Source organism: Nilaparvata lugens, chromosome 8 (genome assembly GCF_014356525.2).
Source record: "Nilaparvata lugens isolate BPH chromosome 8, ASM1435652v1, whole genome shotgun sequence".
NCBI lineage: Eukaryota > Metazoa > Arthropoda > Insecta > Hemiptera > Delphacidae > Nilaparvata > Nilaparvata lugens.
Window position 1 is genome coordinate 6,818,559 of NC_052511.1, and position 20,382 is coordinate 6,838,940.

At 35.2% G+C, this 20,382-nt stretch overlaps 1 protein-coding gene across 2 annotated transcripts in view; it reads right to left on the minus strand.

Moving 5' to 3' along the window:
- The window catches only part of LOC111055937, a 248,410-nt gene that overhangs the window by 190,271 nt on the left and 37,757 nt on the right, over nucleotides 1-20,382 (minus strand). The window contains exon 2 of one of the 2 annotated variants that reach the window (XM_039433825.1): nucleotides 2,247-2,332. The exons of the other annotated variant lie outside the window; for it this stretch is intronic. The gene's annotated coding sequence lies outside the window, so the exon portion shown is untranslated. The remainder of the gene's footprint in view (nucleotides 1-2,246; nucleotides 2,333-20,382) is intronic. 2 annotated transcript variants of the gene reach the window in all.

The following is a 20,382-nucleotide window of genomic DNA, read 5'->3' on the forward strand; positions in this document are numbered from 1 at the left end:
ATTGTCCAGAATATTTAGATATTAAGGTATTTAACAGCGGGAACATATAGAAATTTCCTTATTAATGAATTCAATTTTTGAACTGTAAAATGGTTAGTATTCTTCACCTAGGCTTCTGTGTAATAATTGTTCTTGTTGTTGTTGTTTACCTGAATATTATCTTGTTTTGTAAATAAGAATAAACTTTGTTTTCAATCATAGTTCATCTATGATGAGGAAGGCCTATAACTATTCTTGTTTAGAGTACCGGAATCAATGACTGAAATTTATCAAACTTTCTATCTTGATTAGTTAAAGAAAACTATTATCTTTATCTACCAACTCTGGCTGACGGCTTCGGCCATGCCTAATGAATTTTTGTCAACCATAGAGTGAATAATACTGCATGTTACTTCATTGGATAAAATGTGGAGTGTTTATTATTCGATGTAATTGTATATTGAGGACAATAAAATTATTTTCTATTCTATTCTATTATCTTGATAGGAAAACTATTATCTTTATCTACCATTTCTGGCTGACGGCTTCGGCCATGCCTAATGAATTTTTTTGTCAACCATAGAGTGAATAATACTGCATGTTACTTCATTGGATAAAATGTGGAGTGTTTATTATTCGATGTAATTGTATATTGCCTCACTCCCTCCTCCACCTCCTTCTCCTCTTCACCACCACTCCTCCTCCTTCTCCGACCCTCTTCCTCCTCTACTCCTCGTCAATCACCTCCTTCGCTTCTTTCTCCTCCTCCTCCTCCTCCTCCTCTCCTCCTCCTCCTCCTCCTCCAACTTCTTCTTTTTCCCCTTCTTCTTCTTCTTCTACCTCTTTTTCTTCTTCTTCTCTTCTTTCCCTGTCTTTTTCTTCTCCTGTTTTCTTTTCTTCTCCTTCTTCTTCTTCTTTTTCTTCTTCTTTTTCTTCTTCTTCTTTTTCTTCTTCTTCTTCTTTTTCTTCTTCTCTCTCTCCCTCTCCCTCTTCTTCTTCTCCTACTCATCCTACATCTCCTCCTCCTCCTTTTCATTTTTCTTTCACCTCCTCATCATCATCCTCCTTCTCCTCCTCCTCCTCCTCCACCACTACCTTCTTATTCCCCTTCTTCTTCCTCTTCTTCTTATCTTTTTCTTCTTCTCCTCCCTCTTCTCCCTCTTCTCCCTCTTCTCCCTCTTCTTTCTCTTCTTCTTCTTCTTCATCTTCTTCCTCATCTTCTTCTCCCTCTTCCCCCTCTTCTTTCTCTTCTTCTTCTTCTTCTTCTTCTTCAACCCCTCCACCTCCTCACCATCATCCTCCTCCTCTTCCTACTCCTTCCTCTCCACTCCTCCTCACTCACTACTGCACCAAGCGATGATTCATTGTGTCACACATATACAAGCAACAATAGACCAGCCAACAAAGGAAAAGCGATTCTCTCTTTTTTTTCATCCCACATGCGGTTTTCAGCATCAAGGAGATGAATCACGGATTTCACATGGAGTTGATGTCTTGTCATTACCAACAATATTATTCAGTTTGTTGATTATACTTCAGAAAAACCACTTAGTTCTTTTGTGACTACATCAGTAGTAGGCCTACTAGTAGGATTACTGGAAACTAGAATACTTGTTCTGCTTCTATACTCTTTTTTCTTTTTTCGATGACAATATCGGTTTTGACCAGAGAGAATAGAATGAGAAAATGAGAATATTCGGCGCACAATATACTTTTATCTGATATTTATTGTAAAAAATACTATAATCATAATACTATTATGACATTGGAGGAAAAACTAGGCTAAGCCGATACTATTTCTCTCCAAAAATTCTGATAAAATGTTAATGTTGTACAAAAGTTAATGTTATGTAATCACACACTGCTTCGTCACTTGACTTTCGGTCTAGGATTATTTTTTTCACTTACTTTCTGTACTCTATGGTTTCGGCTAATGATTCTACGAGTATAATTAAATGAAAAAGTGAAAATATTCTGTCTAGGATTATATTTTCATATAATATAGTATACAATCTATACTCTATGGTTTCGGCTACTTATTCTAAAATCGAATATGGAAGACACAACCGTTTTCGATACTTGATAATGATATAACTCGCTAGAACCGGTCGTGTCCTCGGATAAGAATGTAGGATAAAATAGTAAGAATAACGTTGATCAGATGAGGCATTGATAGGTCTGGAGTTTGTGAAGTGGAAAACTAACATACTTTTGTCGTGCATTAATTTCATACATCTAAAATCATTGGAATGCGCTACTATACTCACAATAGTGTATTTAGTTGCGGTGCGGATTGGTTAAGTTTTCTTGTTCAAATCGTCAATATAATCATTCTCTCAGTGACATGCATGGCCTGAAACAAATATAGAAATACCAATGAACACATAACTCGTATTTTCGACACAACATAATATTCATACTTGGATAATTTAATTTGTAGAAACAAACTATCTTCATACTACTTTTTGTCCAAGAAGAAACTAATTTCTCAGTTTTCCCCTATGTAAGAAGAATTCTTTGCAAATCATTATCAATTGTTTTATCCCCTCAGTTTTCCTCAACAGATTTTTTTTATGTTTTTCCTCAGTTTTATCCTCAACCAATCTCTCAGTTTTCCCCTATGTAGGAAGACTGTTTTGTAAACCATTATCAATTGTGTTTTCTGTCCTCAAGGGATTTGAATCAATTACATGGTCACTTTTTCAGTCAATATACTACTCTTGTCATGAACATCTCATTAACCATTCACAAGCTCTACTATTATTTCCAGCTTAACAATAATGTCTTGCTCGCAATTAACTCGGATAAACAAACCCACAAACTACATACAAACTACTTTTCACCTCTTTGTTTATTCTGGTAATTGGTCATCTAAATGTTATTCTGGGAAAAATCTTCAGTATTACCTCTGTATATCTTGATAATCGTTCTTCTATAAGATTTGTTATTTATTCAATTCATCTCTGAGAGAGAGATTGATTGATTGATTGAGTACTTTATTCATGTAGATTACAATATATACTGGTTTATACACTTATATACAATAGCTCACAATACAGCAAAATTAGAGATGAATTTACAAAATATAAACTGAGAAAATAGTATTGATCTGTATATGATATGAAAAAAGCAATTTGTAATAACTATAGATAATATTGTTATAATTGTGATAGATAATATGCATCTACATAAATTGGCGGGGATTTGGACATATCAATGTCCATTCTTCGGAAAAAATATTCGAAGTATCGAGAGAGAGAGAGAGAGAGAGAGAATAAAGAGAGTGATAAATACGAAGTATTACATCTGTTTTTTCCTCGTGATTGTTCTTCTACAAGGTAGAGAATGATGAATCTACAGCCAAACTTACATTAATTGATCAACGAATATGCGTGCATCACAGAAACACTGAAGCACACCTTCAAAATATTCAAATCACAATTTAACTGGTCTTAATCATCACACTTATTACAGTTTATTTCAATCTTCAGTTATTTATCAATGATTATTCATGGTCGAGTCATTTAGAATCCATTTCTGTTCCTTTTAATGTCTGCTGAACCTCAGTACAGGATCTCCTGATAAGCCCGGTTGTCTGATAGGTCAATGGGTTGACTAGCCGCCATTTTACATTCACAGTAACACAGTTCACCACCAATAGGAAGCGAGCAGCTTAAGAGAGTCACGTGGAAGGCATCGTCCTATGAGACTGCTCGTTGAATTTGTGCCTTGCTTATAATGCTACCAATGGTATAGCCAATTCAATTTTTTTGGTATTTTGGGTTAGTTATGCCTTTCTCCGCTGAGATTATTTTCCTCTATTAGTCTCAAGTCCCAAAGTGGACGAACTAGAATATCATTTAAGAAAATATCAGATTATGAAGTTACATCGAAATATATGGTGCTCAAGCAATATTAATATAATGACCTACTAGCAATTTCGAAAATAATATGTTTTAGGACAGTAGCTCTAACAAGTGTCGGGGTGGAAAATATTGGGCCTAGATTTTTAATTGCTACATTTAACTCTGCTAAACCTTGCTATCTTACAAGGAAAATATATCTGCACCAAAATATCGAATAGAAACAAAATGGAAGTAAATTATCTAGCTCTATTGAGATAATCACTTCAAATCAACTCTTGGGATTGTAATTGATCTTCATGATTGACTGAAGATGAATAGAATATTATTTTTCGAAGCTCTTTACAATCATTGTAGTTTAATCACAAAAACATCTCCATTTCGTAATTGATCTCATGAATTCGAACCATCCATTTTATAGTTCACAGCCCCACTATCCTATCCTCATCTATCTCTATCAGTCATTGTAGTTGGAACAATAAAGTGGTCGATTACATTCCGTCTGTTGTATACAGAGAGTATATTCTATAGTCATGTATTCTATACTCTCTGTTGCATATAAAGGGTTTACTCTATACTTTCTAGCTGTATACAATGCATGTTTTGAGTGCAATGTATGTCTCGCTGACATATCATTGTTTATGTTAGCGGTGAACATTGTATGTTGGCGGGGAACATTGTATGTTCTCTTCAGACGTGTGTGATTTACTACAAACGCGATTCTCCCTTGAAACTGTCTGTCCTATAATTAACACTGTACAACACAGTCAATTATTTAACATAGTCCAGTATATTTCTCAGAACCTACACTACAAGTCATGGTCGCTACCAATGTTCTCAGGGAATGTAATTGTGTAAAAGATATTTTTAATTAGATATTTCAATTAAGTGGGGATATTTACAAATACATATCAAAGCGAAATGGCACTCACTCACTGACTGACTGACTCACTCACTCGCAGAACTAAAAATCTTCCGGACCAAGAACGTTCAAATTTGGTAGGTATGTTCAGTTGGCCCTTTAGAGGCGCACTAAGAACGGATTTGGAAAAATTTCAAAAGATAGGCCCAAAATCTCCGTTTTCCAGCGTTTTCTCAGCTTTATCGAGAACAAATGAACAGAAAATGTTCAAATCTAGTACAGAAGCTCAGCTAGGGTGTAATAATCTTATGTTAGGAGGAATTTGCAATAACGTCAAAGATGCGTCCAAAATAAGCGTTTTTTTGCTTTTTCTCAGATTTATCGAGAACAAATGAAGAGAAATTGTTCAACTTTAGTACAGAAGCTAAGCTGGGGTTTAAAAATGTTGTGTTAGAAGGAATTCGCAATAACGCCAAAGATACGCCCAAAATTAGAGTTTTTTTGCGTTTTCTCAGTTCTTTCATCAAGTAATAGACAGAAAATGTTAAAATTAAGTACAGAGGTTTAGCTAGGGTCTGAAAATTTTGTGATGAGGTGACTTTAATATTTCATCAAAGATACGCCCATAATCAGCGTTTTCCAAAGTTTTCTCTAGATTTTCTGTGCTTTCTCAATAATTTTTCAATAATTGATGGAAATATATTAAAAAAATTCAGTACACTGGTTTAGCTGAGGTGGAAGAATTTTGTTTGCCAAAGATACGCCTGATGAAGATACTCCATTCCTATCTTTAATTTTGAAGGCTAGACTGGAGTACAATAATTCTTATAATATCCTAACGAAGTTCTCCACCCTGCACTAAATAATTGAAATTAATTGGTGATTGAATCGAGCGAGGAAGTAATTTGACTTTCTGATGGAATGAAGCATGCTCAAATGAAAAATGCAGGCTAGCGAAGCGAGCCCGCTGATCTTATTTTTGGCCGATGCAGTAGGGGGCCCAGGCGGCGGAGCCCCCTGGCTAGACGGATATGACGAGCGAAGCGAGCCTGACGGTTTGTACAGCATATAGGCCACAGTACTATTAATGATGAAATTGTGATGAATGATGAGATGTTGGAATTGTTCTATTATCCACTCTCGAGTTCAAACATAGACTAAGTGCCAGTTGCAAGAACGTCGGTTAAATTTTAATCGTGATTAATTCCACGAGAACCCATCACAGAAGCTTTCTTTTGAAAAAAGCCTTCTCCAATTCACGGTTAAGATTTAATCGGCTACTGTGCAACTAAGCCTAATTCAACTAAAATAATCAACTAGTCCAAACACTAATTCGTGAAATTGAAATTTCGAATGTAACTTTGACTCATGTTGAATGTTGAAATGTTTGAGTTGTGCTGTGGTTGTTATTCTATGTTGTGGCTAAACTTATACCATAAAGAAACAATAGCAAAAGTAAATATCCCATGGTATAGGGCGTTTATGTCGCAACTTTTACTGTTATCTCAAGCCGATAGTCCTGTAATTCTTTCCCGTGAAGCTGTGTGACACTGGTAGTCTCTCATATTGTGCCGTTCATACACTCTCACCCCAACAAAACAGTAAAATTCTACAATAATCAACAGTAGTCGGCTTGAGATAACAGTAAAAGTTGCGACATAAACGCCCTATACCATGGGATATCTACTTACGCTATTGTTTCTCTATGCTAATATACTCCTGTTGGAAGGGTGATCCATTGAGGTCAGCTACACCTACTGACAGCTATATGTTTTGGAATTATTTCCTGGTAGTTCAAACTCCACCCAAAACTTCAATTTTCATATCTTTTCTGTATAGGGCTACTTTTATAGAAATATAAAGAGAAATAAAAATCTTAGTACCCTTTTTGAAATATTTAATCTTTTTAATAATTAATGATTAAATATTTCAAAAAGGGTACTAAGATTTTTATTTTTCTTCCTATTTCAATTTTCATCTATTTATTCTTCATTATTCACCTTCCCTTCACTGAAGGGATTCATAACATAACAGATGTCAACTACACTCAACCTTTGAGAAGAAAATATTGCTGAACTAATATTTTAAAAACTTTAAGCTAATGCTAGAAGTTAAGATACGCTCTATAATCAATAATTCATCAATGATGATGCTAAAAGAAGAAATAGGTCAATAACACACATCAATTTTTTTACAATTTAACACAAATTTTACGTTCCATTTTCTTCAACAAGTACACACTACTCAGTACACCAAAAGTTCCTCCTGTCTACTGATAATGAGAGCATAATAATTTTAAACAAAAAACCAAGATATAATACACAGGCATCTCCAGGCATACACAATCATCTACAGTTCTAAAAAGGCACATTCCAAAATTACATGGAAAAATTATAACGTGCTATAAATTCTCGGCTCTAAATTTAATATTTTCTAAATATGGCTTAGTGTTTACGTGTTTTGTTCTTGTTTTATATATGTTTAGACTTTTCAACATCAAAAGTAAATTTCTAATTTACTTATTTCTGGACTGAAAAGTGGACTCAATCTATTCAAGTGGATAGCATAACCTCTTCTTCTTCTTCTTCTTACAAACAAGGATTAGGCCTTAACCTGTTCCGACTCACATCTAGCCAATTATTCAAATAAACATAAAAAATCCTATTATTGCCAACGCTTGCGTGGTCTACCAACATCTCTTTTGCCTACTGGCTGATAATTATAGACTTTTAATGGTATTCTTTCAGCTGACATTCTTTGAACATGCACCCTACATTGATGCCGATTCTCCTTAACTCTTTCATTCATGCTACAGATTTTCAATTCTTTCCTGATATCTTCATTCCTGAAATGATCTCTTCTGTCACATCCCTTGGTTCTTCGGGGAAATCTCATCTCGGCTGCCTGCACTCTACTTTCAAGTGACTTTGTAGTAACCCATGATTCACTACCATAGAGGAGGACTAGAGCGGCCATAACCTTATAAAATTTCATAATTGTATCTGTTCTAGCTTTTTTACTCAAAGTCCTGCTGATATTTCCACATATCATTTGGAACTTCCCTATTTTCTTCTCAATATCTAATTCATCTTTGTATAGCATAACCTATAATTTTTATTCATTCATAACTCTACCTTCATTGTATCATCATTCATCCTATCATCATCACCTAGGCTTAAAATACTTCTAGAAAGTCGCCTTAGTGAAGTAATAAATAATAATAATTAATACATATTGTGAGCTCATTCCATTAGTAAACGACCGGTTTGGCCACAGAAGCAATCATTACTCAACAAAAACTGTTCCAGTTTCACCGCGTGTAACTCACCCATTTAGAAAATAGACCATTAACAAAATTACATCGAATTGGACATGAATTGGTGCGGACATTCTGAATATCTAACTAGAATCTCGCATTCAGAGGTAGAATAATTTATTGGTCACCTGCAACATCCATACTTAACTACGTTGTCCCAAAAATGATTGCATGGAAATGGCCGATTGTGATTGGCGTTTATGCAACTGGCTTAATTGTTTGATGTCACTATTGTTCGTATGACAATGAATTGTTTGTTCTGACCGTTTGGCCAACATACATGTTGATCGAATAGCTCCGGCCCTAAACGAACACATTAAGCATTATTTGCTGGTCTGTCCGCTCGTCTATTTGGTTATAAGCGGCAAGTTATCGACGAATTCGGTGTTTGGTGCATTTATGCGGCAGGCAAATTGTCATTGTGACTGCAAGTTAGCATAGGCGATAAAACGTGTGTATCTCAACGGTGTACTTGGGGTAGAATTGTTTTTTGTGGGCTTCAGAATGATGTTGAGGTTTTGAGTGGTTGAAATATTGATCAGTGAGTTCAATATTGATGAAAATGAGAGGTTTTAACAGTTGTTTTAGATATCAATTATGAAAAAAAAAAATATATATATATATATATATATAATATGTAAAATCTACAAGAATCACTTCTCTATGATGGGAGATGTTGAAATTCGTACTAAAATGTATCCTATCCTCACATGTGCAGTTTCATTAGCTACTGTAACTTTAGAGCTACTTCAGTATACTCCAATTTGTATAGTCTTTTTTCGTTAGGGCTTCTCTTGAATAGATATAAAAATAGAAATATAAACATTTCAACGTGATAAGAAATGCAAAACCGTCGATTTGAATCTTAGACATCACTTCGCTCGGTAACCTACACAGCCATAGGCTTAAACAATCTGTGTTTCAGCTATAAATTGACCGAGCGAAGTGAGGTCTAAGATTCAAGTCGACGATTTGGCATTTCTCTTAATGTTTAAATGTTTGAATGTTTACGGCGAAACGCGGTAATAGATTTTCATGAAATTTGACAAGTATGTTCCTTTTTTAATTGCGCGTCGACGTATATACAAGGTTTTTGGAAATTTTGCATTTCAAGGATAATATAAAAGGAAAAAGGAGCCTCCTTCATACGCCAATATCAGGGTAAATATCACACTATAGAATTATTCATCATAAATCAGCTGACAAGTGATTACACAGATGTTTGGAGAAGCCAGTCTATTGCTGTATTTCCATAAGGTCTATAGTTTCAATCAGGTACTTGTGGATGAAAATACTGCGTGAGGTCTACTGTTCACAGAACTATTAGTTTAGGCTCAACTCACACTTACGCGACGATGGAGTAGCATGGAACTGAAGTAGTGACAATGAGCAAGAAAGTCGTAATGTCCAAAGACTGGGTATCCTCGTCTGGAGTCGTACGATAGTCGAGGTAGTGTGAGTTGAGCCTTAGAAGATAGAGTTTAATGTCATGTGAATATATCCAGTTTGAGTTTGTGGTTTGAGAGAATGCAATTTCGATAATGCATTCGCGATAAAAACTAGAAATAACCTCTCACAAACATCCAGATTCACATTTTTCTATTCAAGTGAGATGCACCCTTCAGGCTACCCAAATTTTTTGTCTTCTTTGGGATTTATCATGTCAATGTAAGATGACACAAATTTATTCTAATCTGGCCACTGATAGGAGATAAATATGATAGACTCGATGTCAAGCTATCAACTTGAATACAGTTTGATGACGGGGTATACGTGGAAAATTTCTCTGCATTTGACAGCTACGTCCGGATAGAATCACTTGAGGGGATCAGGGTACTTTCTCACTCACTCTCTCACTCCTTCTTGCTCGTAAGTTTCCCTCTTCTCTCTTTCTTACTTCTCTCCCAATCATTTTTTTTTCTATTTTTAACCTCCTATGCATTTTTCTTCTATCTCTTTTTCCACTTCTTCATTCTTCGGGCAGAATCACTTGAGGGGTTCACGATACTTTCTCGCTTGTACGTTTTCTTCTTCTCTCTTCCTCTCATGCTTTTCTTCCAATCACCTCTTCTCTTCTCAACCTTGTAAGCATTCTATTCCTCTCTCTCTCTCTTCCCTATTCTTCATTCACTTTGGCAAATCACTCGATATTTTCTCGCTTGTACGTTTTCTTCTTCTCTCTATCTCTCATGCTTTTCTTCCAATCACCTATTCTATTATCAACCTTTTATGCATACTATTTTTATCTCTCTCCCCTCTTCTTTATCATTCGGGGCAGAATCACTTGAGGGGTTCACGATACTTTCTCGCTTGTACGTTTTCTTCTTCTCTCTTCCTCTCACGCTTTTCTTTCAATCACCTCTTCTATCCACAAGCTTGTATGCATTCTATTTTTCTATCTTCTCCCACTTCTCTATTCATCTTGGCAAATCACTTGAGGGATAAGGATACTTTCTCACTCACTCCTTCCTTCTAGATCATACGCTTTCTTCTTCTCTCTTTCTTACTACTGTTCCTCTCACGCTTTTCTTTCAATCACTTTTTCTATTTTCAATTTTGAATGCATTCTATTTTCTGTCCTCTCCCTCTTCACTATTATTCTTGGCTAATCACTTGAGGGGATCAGGATACTCTCGCACTCTCTCCTTCCTCCCAGCTCATAATGCTTTCTTCTTCTCTCTTTCTTACTACTCTTCCTCTCACGCTTTTATTTCAATCACTCTTTCTATTATCAACCTCGTATGCATTCTATTTTTCTCTCTTCTCCTACTTCTCTATTCATCTTGGCAAATCACTTGAGAGGATCAGGATACTTTCTCACTCTTTCCTTCCTCTCACCTCATACGTTTCCTTCTTCTCTCGTTCTTGCTATTCTTCCTCTCATGCTTCTCTTCCAATCACCTCTTCTATTTTCAACCTTGTATGAATTTATTTTTCCTGTCCTTCCCCTCATCTTTATTAATTTTTTTTCATTCTCCGTTTGTGTACATGATCCCGTTCATTTCATAATCACTTTTTCTGCTTCTTCATCCTCTTCCTCCTCCTTTCGCACTCCTCTTTCTTCACCACCTCTTCCTCATCATCATGCACATCCATCTCTGCTTTTCTCCTCCAGCTCTTTCTCTTCTCGTTTCTCTCAACCACGTGTAAAGTTTGTTACCTCAAATAGAATTCACCGTTTCTCCTCGAGGTTTTCCCGTATTTCGACAGGCACTCAGCAGATGCAAAAAGTGGTTGTGGAAAACTGGAGAAAGTGGTTTTCTGGTGGCCACCGTTTAGCGATAGAGAACGGATATCAAATTACCTGAAAGCCTGTTTTCTCCATATAAAAAACGGGAAGAAAGGAAAAACCCGGACGTGAAAACGAGGAAACGATTGATAGAGCTGTGAAAGAAAGGTAACTTCTGGTGCAAAGTATGTTAATAAGGAGGTGGATGTGACGGATTGATTGATATGGATCTGTCATATCTTAGTTTTTGTTCTTTCTTTATATCAAAATGATGAGAGGCTTCATCCTACTACTCTACATTATATTATATTATAATATATGACCATAAAGAGCAAATCATGTAAATCACTGAAGAGTACATCTTTATATAATTATATAAAAGCGAAATGGCACTCACTGACTGACTGACTCACTCACTCACTCACTCGCAGAACTAAGAATCTACCGGACAAAAAACGTTCAAATTTGGTAGGTATGTTCAGTTGGCCCTTCAGAGGCGAACTAAGAACGGATTTGAAAAAAATTCCAAAGATACGCCCAAAATCTGCGTTTTTTAGCGTTTTCTCAGCTTTATCGAGACCAAATGAACAGAAAATGTTCAAATTCAGTACAGAATCTCAGCTAGGGTGTAATAATGTTGTGTTAGGAGGAATTTTCAATAACGTCAAAGATACGCCCAAAATTAGCGATTTTCTGCTTTTTCTCAGATTTATCGAGAACAAATGAACAGAATTGTTCAAATTTAGTACAGAAGCTAAGCTTAGGTGTAATAATGTTGTGTTAGAAGGAATTTGAAATAACGCCAAAGATACACCGAAAATTAGCGTTTTTTTGCGTTTACTCAGTTATTTCATCAAGTAATAGACAGAGAATTTTCAAATTTGGTACAGAGATTTGGCTAGGGTCTAAAAATTTTGTGATGAGGTGACTTTAATATTTCATCAAAGATACGCCCAAAATCAGCGTTTTTCTCTGCTTTTCTGCGTTTTCTCAGTACTCTGACTTTCTGATGGAATGGAGCATGCTCAAATGGAAAAAGCAGGTCGGCGAAGCGAGCCCGCTGATCTCATTTTTGGACGATTGAGTAGGGGTCCAGGCTGGCCAGGGGTCCTGGCTAGACGGATATGGCGAGCGAAGCGAGTTAGTTATATATATAACTGAAAAGTACAATTATTATGAACTAGTTAAGAACTTACAGACTGAAAACTTGACGTACTGGAATATTGAAGAATTCAAAATTGGCCTATAACCATCCTCGGTAGTTAGGAATTTAAATGTAGAAATTCAAGCTCAGCAATCCAGTGGTTCAGACGTGATGATGCGTTACCCGTGAATTTTTCATCCCGTACGTGTATGAGCTGATTCTCTCCTTCATTATATTATATAGATTACTAGTAGGTACCCGTGCTTCGCAAGGGTCTATTTCAAAACTTGGCGTAATGAAATCCAGAAGAATTGAAGATAGGCCTATAAGAATCCTCGGTTGATTAAGAATTTATAGCAGCATTTCAAGTAAACAGTCCAGTAGTTCAGACGTGATGATGCGGTCAAACATAATTCCCCTATCCTCTACACGTTGTGTGTAAAAGTGTTAAGCCAGTCCTTTCCACTATTATAGAATAGAAGATAATAGATAGAGATACATCATTTATCTATTATCTTCTATACTATAACAAAGGAAATGAATGAGAATATATTTTGAAAGGTTGAGATATCGATGTGCGGTTTTCACCATATCTTTCTCTGGAAATCCTGTATAGGAATCATGTATCATATGACCACTTTCAATTAAACATAATTGAATGCGTCAAACATAATTTTCTATACTACTTTACACCTGTATACGTGTATAATCCAGTTCTTTAATATAATAAAAAATTTTAATTCAGACCATATGATTTGGTGATTTTTTTATGAAATCGTATGTATTTAATGAAGTTTGAACATTAATTCTGAAAAATCTAGAAGGAGGAATGATATTTGGGCTTCCAGGTGCACGAGATTGATATTTTTAGAATCTATGTTCAAAATTAGGAGATCTAAATCATTCCCGTTTTTCCGGTAGGCAATTCACAAGTTGACATGTTTTGATGCGAACAAACGAACACACGAACAAACCCAACCCTACTCTCTCTTATTATATAGATAGATCATGTATATGACTGAACAGTCACAGTAGATCTTGATCCACAATATTGATTACTATTTTACACCACATGAGATCTCCTTTCATTCGTCATCAGCCTCATTCTAATCATCGTGGTAGAGTTGACATTACTGTCCAAACGTCGTCACGTCATCAATTGAAAAATCTGGTGTGGTACACTCACACAGCTTTCCTTGCTCATTGAAATGTGAGCCTCATTCTTAAACAAGAATAATTTAGGGGAATAACATAATGACGATTGGCAGTAATATATTTGAAACTACGATCAGACTACTGTTTATGGGTATATATAATTGTTTTCATAGTACTTATTTCCATTCGTAATCAGCCTAATGCTAATCATCGTGGTAGAGTTGACATTACTGTCCAAACGTCGTCACGTCATCAATTGAAAAAGACATTGTATTGTAAGTCAATTTTTTGCTTGAATTAAATGAACCTATTCAATTATGTATTTATTTATTATTGTAAGGCATTCCATGCTTGGATACAAGACACTAGGACACAGTAGCGAATGAAATAGATTGATACTTGTTTTGAAACATCCTGTTTAAAATTATTATCACCAAGATTGAAGTTTATTTATTCAATCGTATGGTTTTGATGTCAACAAAATCACGCTTTGACTCTTTCAGCTCCTAGACCTTGGTCTCCAAAACATAGAATATCAGATTAAGATTAGAGTTATTCACAAAGTGTCTACCAATATTGTGTAAATGATTGATGAGATTTTGAAAACTGTATGAAAACAGTATAAATCACTGAAATCAATCCTCAATCGAATAAACCTCATTCCAAATCACTTTCTCATGGACAATAAGATCAGCGGAAAAATTAAACTGGATATAAAAAACTGGACATACAGTAATTTTATTTCTTCTTTCATTTAGATATATGACTCGAGATTTCTGCTCCAGGATTGTTTTTTCATTTTTCAGTGGACTCGCTTACCTTTATTTTGTGTACCTATTCCTCTGTTTTCTTCCTTCCCCCCATTTCTCCCTTACCTTTTTCCCTCATTACTTCTCTTCTCTTCTTTGCCTTCCTATTACATGGGAAACCATAGTTGGCTAGGTATCTTCCTAGCTGTTTTTTCTCTTCTCCAACACACGCAACCACCATGGTTTTTTTATATTGTAACATTTTATTGTGTTTTATTTGTTTCATAATTCTTTGTAATTTTGTTTTGTCTTGTTTTGTGTGTTTTTAATAGATTTAATTGAATTGAAAAATTGAATTGAATAGGATTATCAATGTTGATTTCAAATTCTGTATCAATGAGAGTACTCCTCAATGATATTATGTTGAACCAGGTTAGAGGATACTACGGGATACAGTTTCTAGTGAAATCCAATAATTCAAAATAATTCCTCTCACCAATTCTCTAATGTTGAACTAGAGTATAGTATAATGCCGGATAACTTTTCTAGTGACATCCGAACTCAAATTAATTTCTCTTCCCAATGCTCAAATGTTGAACTAGAATAGAGGATACTGCCGGATAACTTTTCTAGTGGAATCCCAACTTAAATTAATTTCTCTTCCCAATGCTCCAATGTTGAACTAGAATAGAGTATACTGCCGGATACAGTTTCTAGTGAAATCACAATCCAAAATTATTTCAACATTGTGTAGCACCACTTTTCACTTTTCGAGAGTGCAAACTCTCATCGGAATCCATTTCAGAGTTGAAATTTGAAACAATATATGGAACAATGCAGCTAACTGTTTGCATGAATAAGCAAACGCCAATCGTGTGTGTATATTCTCCATTATAATATACGTCACGTATGTACCCAGCACGTATGTGCCACTTGTTGATATTTCAATTTTCACTGATCAGTAGTCAAAATTTTCATTTCACCTCTCTCGTTGCAAGTTTGGAATCAAACACAGCGCCAAAAATCCGAAAGTCCGACTTCACAATTAATTCACTATATTCCGTTTCACAAATCTCACCCCCTCTCTGTTCTGCCGTTATAATTCTCACTATTCCGTCTCCCAAAATCTCTTTTCTTCTTTCTCTTCAGAGTGCCGTTATAATTTTCACGATTCCGTCTCCCAAAATCTGTTCCCCTCTTTCTCTTCAGAGTGCCGTTATAATTTTCACTATTCCGTCTCCCAAAATCTCTTCCGCTCTCTCTTTTCGGAGTGCAGTTATGATTCTCACAACTCATCTCCCAAAATCTCTTCCCCTCTCTCTTTTCGGAGGGTAGTTAAAATTCTCACTATTCCGTCTCCCAAAATCTCTTCCCCTCTCTCTTTAGAGAGCCGTAATAATTTTATATCCTGTTGTCAGCTAACACGTGAATTATAAATCAACTTTGTACGGACCAAGTTGAGAGAGAGCATAAAATTTTCAGCAATTGTTGGAAAAAGAGGTCGGTTTTAATGATTCATGTGTAGCCAACGCGTCTGTGATATGCTCTACACAGATGACGCCAAATGTTGAAGGCCTGAATCAATAAATCAATTTGTGCGGGCTCGTGGAAAAGTGCAAATTGAAAAGTGAGTGAGTCTTCCAGGAACAGAGTGATGTCATGCATAAACCTATGGGGAAATGGACCATTAGTAGACTCTTATCTCATATCTTATTAATTTTTCACTAGTATGGTTATAGTGTTGATGAAGAGGATATTATCATAACATTATTTTTTTGTAGAATGTTCAATAATTTGGTAAATGGTCAAACTTATCTGTTTTATTTTTATGCGTGCAACAATCCATATAGAATTATAGAAGCTGCATATTTCAAATTTCAAATTCTTCTTCTTAAAATAGGCTTGCTACCTATTCTCTTTTTTCATTAGTCTATTTTTTTTATTATCTCTTCAGTCTTTTTTATTTTCTTTTGTGTCTTGTGTTTTCTTCTATTTATAATGCTTCTTCCAAACTATTTTTCGTTTTTTCTTTTTTACTAATTTAGTTTCAGTTTGTGTAAACAATTGATTTTCAATGAGGCTTGTTTTGGCAAAAAGCCGTAAGCCTCTATATGTTGTTGTAATTTCCCTATTGATTTAAATAAATAAATGAATGAATAAATAGATGAATAAATGAATAAATGATTGGATGAATAAATAAATAAATATTGCGGATCATCTTAATGATTGTTCGATACTTTTTCTAATCCATAGATTTATTGGTAATACTGTCAATTGACATGATTCAATGATTCATATGTTCCAATCTTATCTGATAACACGCATATTCAGCCAAGTCTGCTAGATGAGTTGATAACATAAGATCATAATATATTATAATGCTAACATTAAGACGAAGCTTGCCATGGCTTACTATATCTATAGTAGGCTGTGAGCAAGCACGAGTTAACATTATAATATGACTAGCGGACAGCCTCGCTTCGCTCGCCATATCCGTCTAGCGGGGGGGCTCCGCTCCCTGCACCCCCGACTGGATCGTCCAAGAATGAGATCAGCAGGCTCGCTTTGCTCGCCTGCATTTTCCGTTTGAACATTTTTATCATATGTTAGGACGATCCAGTCGGGGGTCCAGACTAAACGTCTGGCTAAACGGATAAGGACATTTTTCAATTATAATTAAGAGAATAAGAATAATATACATGCTAAAAGACGAACTTTAAACCCTTTAAACTCTCCCTTGATTATAGTTCTATATCAACATATGGTATGGACATTTTTCAATTATAATTAAGAGAATAAGAAGAATATACATGCTAAAAGACGAACTTCAAACCCTTAAAAACCACCCTTAGAATTAGAATATTGCCAAAATATTTCTTAGTGCGCCTCTAAAGGGCCAACTGAAAATACCAAACAAATGTGAACGTTTTTGGTCCGGTAGATTTTTAGTTCTGCGAGTGAGTGAGTGAGTGAGTCAGTCAGTCAGTCAGTGAGTGAGTGCCATTTCGCTTCTATATGTATAGAGGATCATATGATTCATGATTCATATGTTCCAATCTTATCTGATAACACGCATATTCAGCCAAGTCTGCTAGATGAGTTGATATCATATATTATAATGTTCACATTAAGACGAAGCTAGCCATGGCTTACTCTATCTATAGTAGGCTGTGAGCTAGCACGAGATAACCTTATAATATGATCATACAGTATTTTATTAAATCATCTAGCACACTCATGTCACCTGATGTCACGTCGCGTCACGTAAGCGATTAGGCATAAGATGAGTCATTGAGGAATGATGTTGAACAATTAATTTTATTTACGCAGTTTTTATGCAGTGTATTTTGCTTTTTTCAATATAATTTCTATGTGAAAATAAAAATGAATTATAATTATTAGACTTCGTATGAAGTCTTCTCAGTACCCCCTCTTCGACGCTATTGGTGAATCCCAATTTCAATATCAGATGTGATAGCTACTACGTCACCCCAAATCGACCAATCACAAGCTTGAAGACTTCAGACGTTCACGCCCACAACGCTCTCTCATTGGTCGACGCCATTCAGTTATTGTAGTGACTCCAATTCGTAAACGATGACATTCAAATGAATATGAATGGTAATGCCAATAAGAGTTTTTAGTTTTTTCACTCATTTTCTGTTTTGGAGAGATAACAATATTGGTAGTATAGTCTGAGAGCATCATTAATTTTCAGCAGGTTTTTTCTTGCATGAAATTCAATTCAATTCAATTTATTTCCATAAAAAAAAAATATCAATAAAACATTTGAATAACAATTCAATAATAAATATTTACAGGAAATATAAATATTCCCCCATCCTAAATAAATGTTAGATGATAGCAGAATATTTATCTGATACAGTTGCTAAACTGTAATGGAGCTCTATTGCAAATCAAATTGATGCTTTCGTTCAAAAATTACTAGTTATCTATTCGTATGGAGTAGATTTAAATCTTCTCAAATGAATTACTGGAACAATTACTGCAAAAATGTATTCTATAAAGTTTTGAATACCCGGATACAATAGACTATTGTTCAGGGAGTATTCGAGTTCCAGATTGTGAATTATTACATTATCATTATGAATGTTTCCAATATTATCCATAGACATGACATTGCATTCCAAGTTCTAGTTCTGGAAGAAACGATATATTATTCAAGACATTGTTATAACTCGCTTCTCCAATAGAGTAACTTTATGCAAAATACGAAACAATTAAAGCTTGCTCTTGAATCTTTCAATGTTCCAATAATCTTCAAATTCTTCAATCTTTCAATGCTTCAATCCTTAGATCCTTCAATCATTCAATGTAACCATCGACAAAGCATCAAATTCCTAGTTCTAGCTCTGAAAGGAACAATATATTATTCAACACACTACTTCAATAGAGTAACTTTATAAAAAATATGAAATAACAAAGCTTGCTCTTCAATGCTTCAATCCTTAAATCCTTCAATCATTCAATGTAACCATCGACAAAGCATCAAATTCCTAGTTCTAGCTCTGAAAGGAACAATTTATTATTCAACGCACTACTTCAAAAGAGTAATTTTATAAAAAATATGAAACAATAAAGTCGCTCTTCAATCCTTCAATTATTTTTTATTCAATCTCTCCAACTCGTTCCTTCAATAGAGAAACTTCATGAAAAATGAAACAATCATATTTGCCCTTCAATTCATAATTCAATGTGGTCATTTGTAACAGTACGAAACTCCCCTGATACTTCAATAGAGTAACTTTATAAAAAATATGGAACAATCAATCTTGCTATCCAATCCTTCAATGTTCCATTAAGTGTGTCCAACTCGTTACTTCAATATCTAACTTAATAAAAATTAATATGAAACGATCAAGCTTGCTTCAATCCTCTATCCAACGTAGTTATTTGTAACAGTACAAAATTCTACCTCTAGCTGATACTTCAATAGAGTATCTTTATAAAAAATATGAAACAATGAATCTTGCTCTTCAATCCTTCAATGTTCCATTCAGTGTGCTCAACTTGTTACTTCAATGTCTAACTTAATAAAAATATGAAACAATCAAGCTTGCTTCAATCCTCTATCCAACGTGGTCATTTGCAACAGTACAAAATTCTAGCTGATACTTCAATGGAGAAACTTTATAAAAAATATGAAACAATGAATCTTGCTCTTCAATCCTTCAATGTTCCATTCAGTGTGTTCAACTTGTTACTTCAATATCTAACTTAATAAAAATATGAAACAATCAAGCTTACTTCAATCCTCTATCCAACGTGGTCATTTGCAACAGTACAAAACTCTAGCTGATACTTCAATGGAGAAACTTTATAAAAAATATGAAACAATGAATCTTGCTCTTCAATCCTTCTATTCAGTTTGGTCATTGTAACAGCACAGAACTCCTCTGATGCATGCAAAATCTTCGCGTTGAATGAAACTCTCGTAGAAGAAATGCAATCACTTTTTCAACCGCAAACGGCGATTAAACAATTGGAAACAAAGACCGAATTCGCTGCTGAAAAGAGACTCAACGAAATGTTTGCACTTCAGTTAGCAACGCAAGGCTACCACACAAACTGTCAGCAATATACGAATAGGAAGCTTTCTTGCTTACAATAAGGAATACTGGCGGTTTAAAGTGAATATTACCGTAGTTGGATAATAGGGCGACTCAGGTTTTTTTTTCAAAAAACGGAGCACAAAAGGATTCGCGGGGAGAAAGAAGAGGGAGAAAGAAGAGGAGTGGGCAGCAAGCTACCCACTCAACTGTGAGGGAATTGGGAAGATTTCGAAAAGAATTAGAGAGTTTCCACTGTTTTATTCAGGCTGTGAAAATGAATGCCTTCAACATGGTGGTTTTCCTGTAATACGTGGGGGGAAAAAACGTCTGTCGCAGTTTTCTATCATCAAACCAGCTTATCAGAGATGGGGTGCTGTAGAGTGGGAGGAGCATGGAGATCTATCGTCTCTATCATCTCTGTATCATGTTCTGGTCGTGTGTTGGTTGTAGGGATATTATTTTATATCATTCTCGGAGAGTCGACAAACAATAATTTGTCGGAACACCGCCAA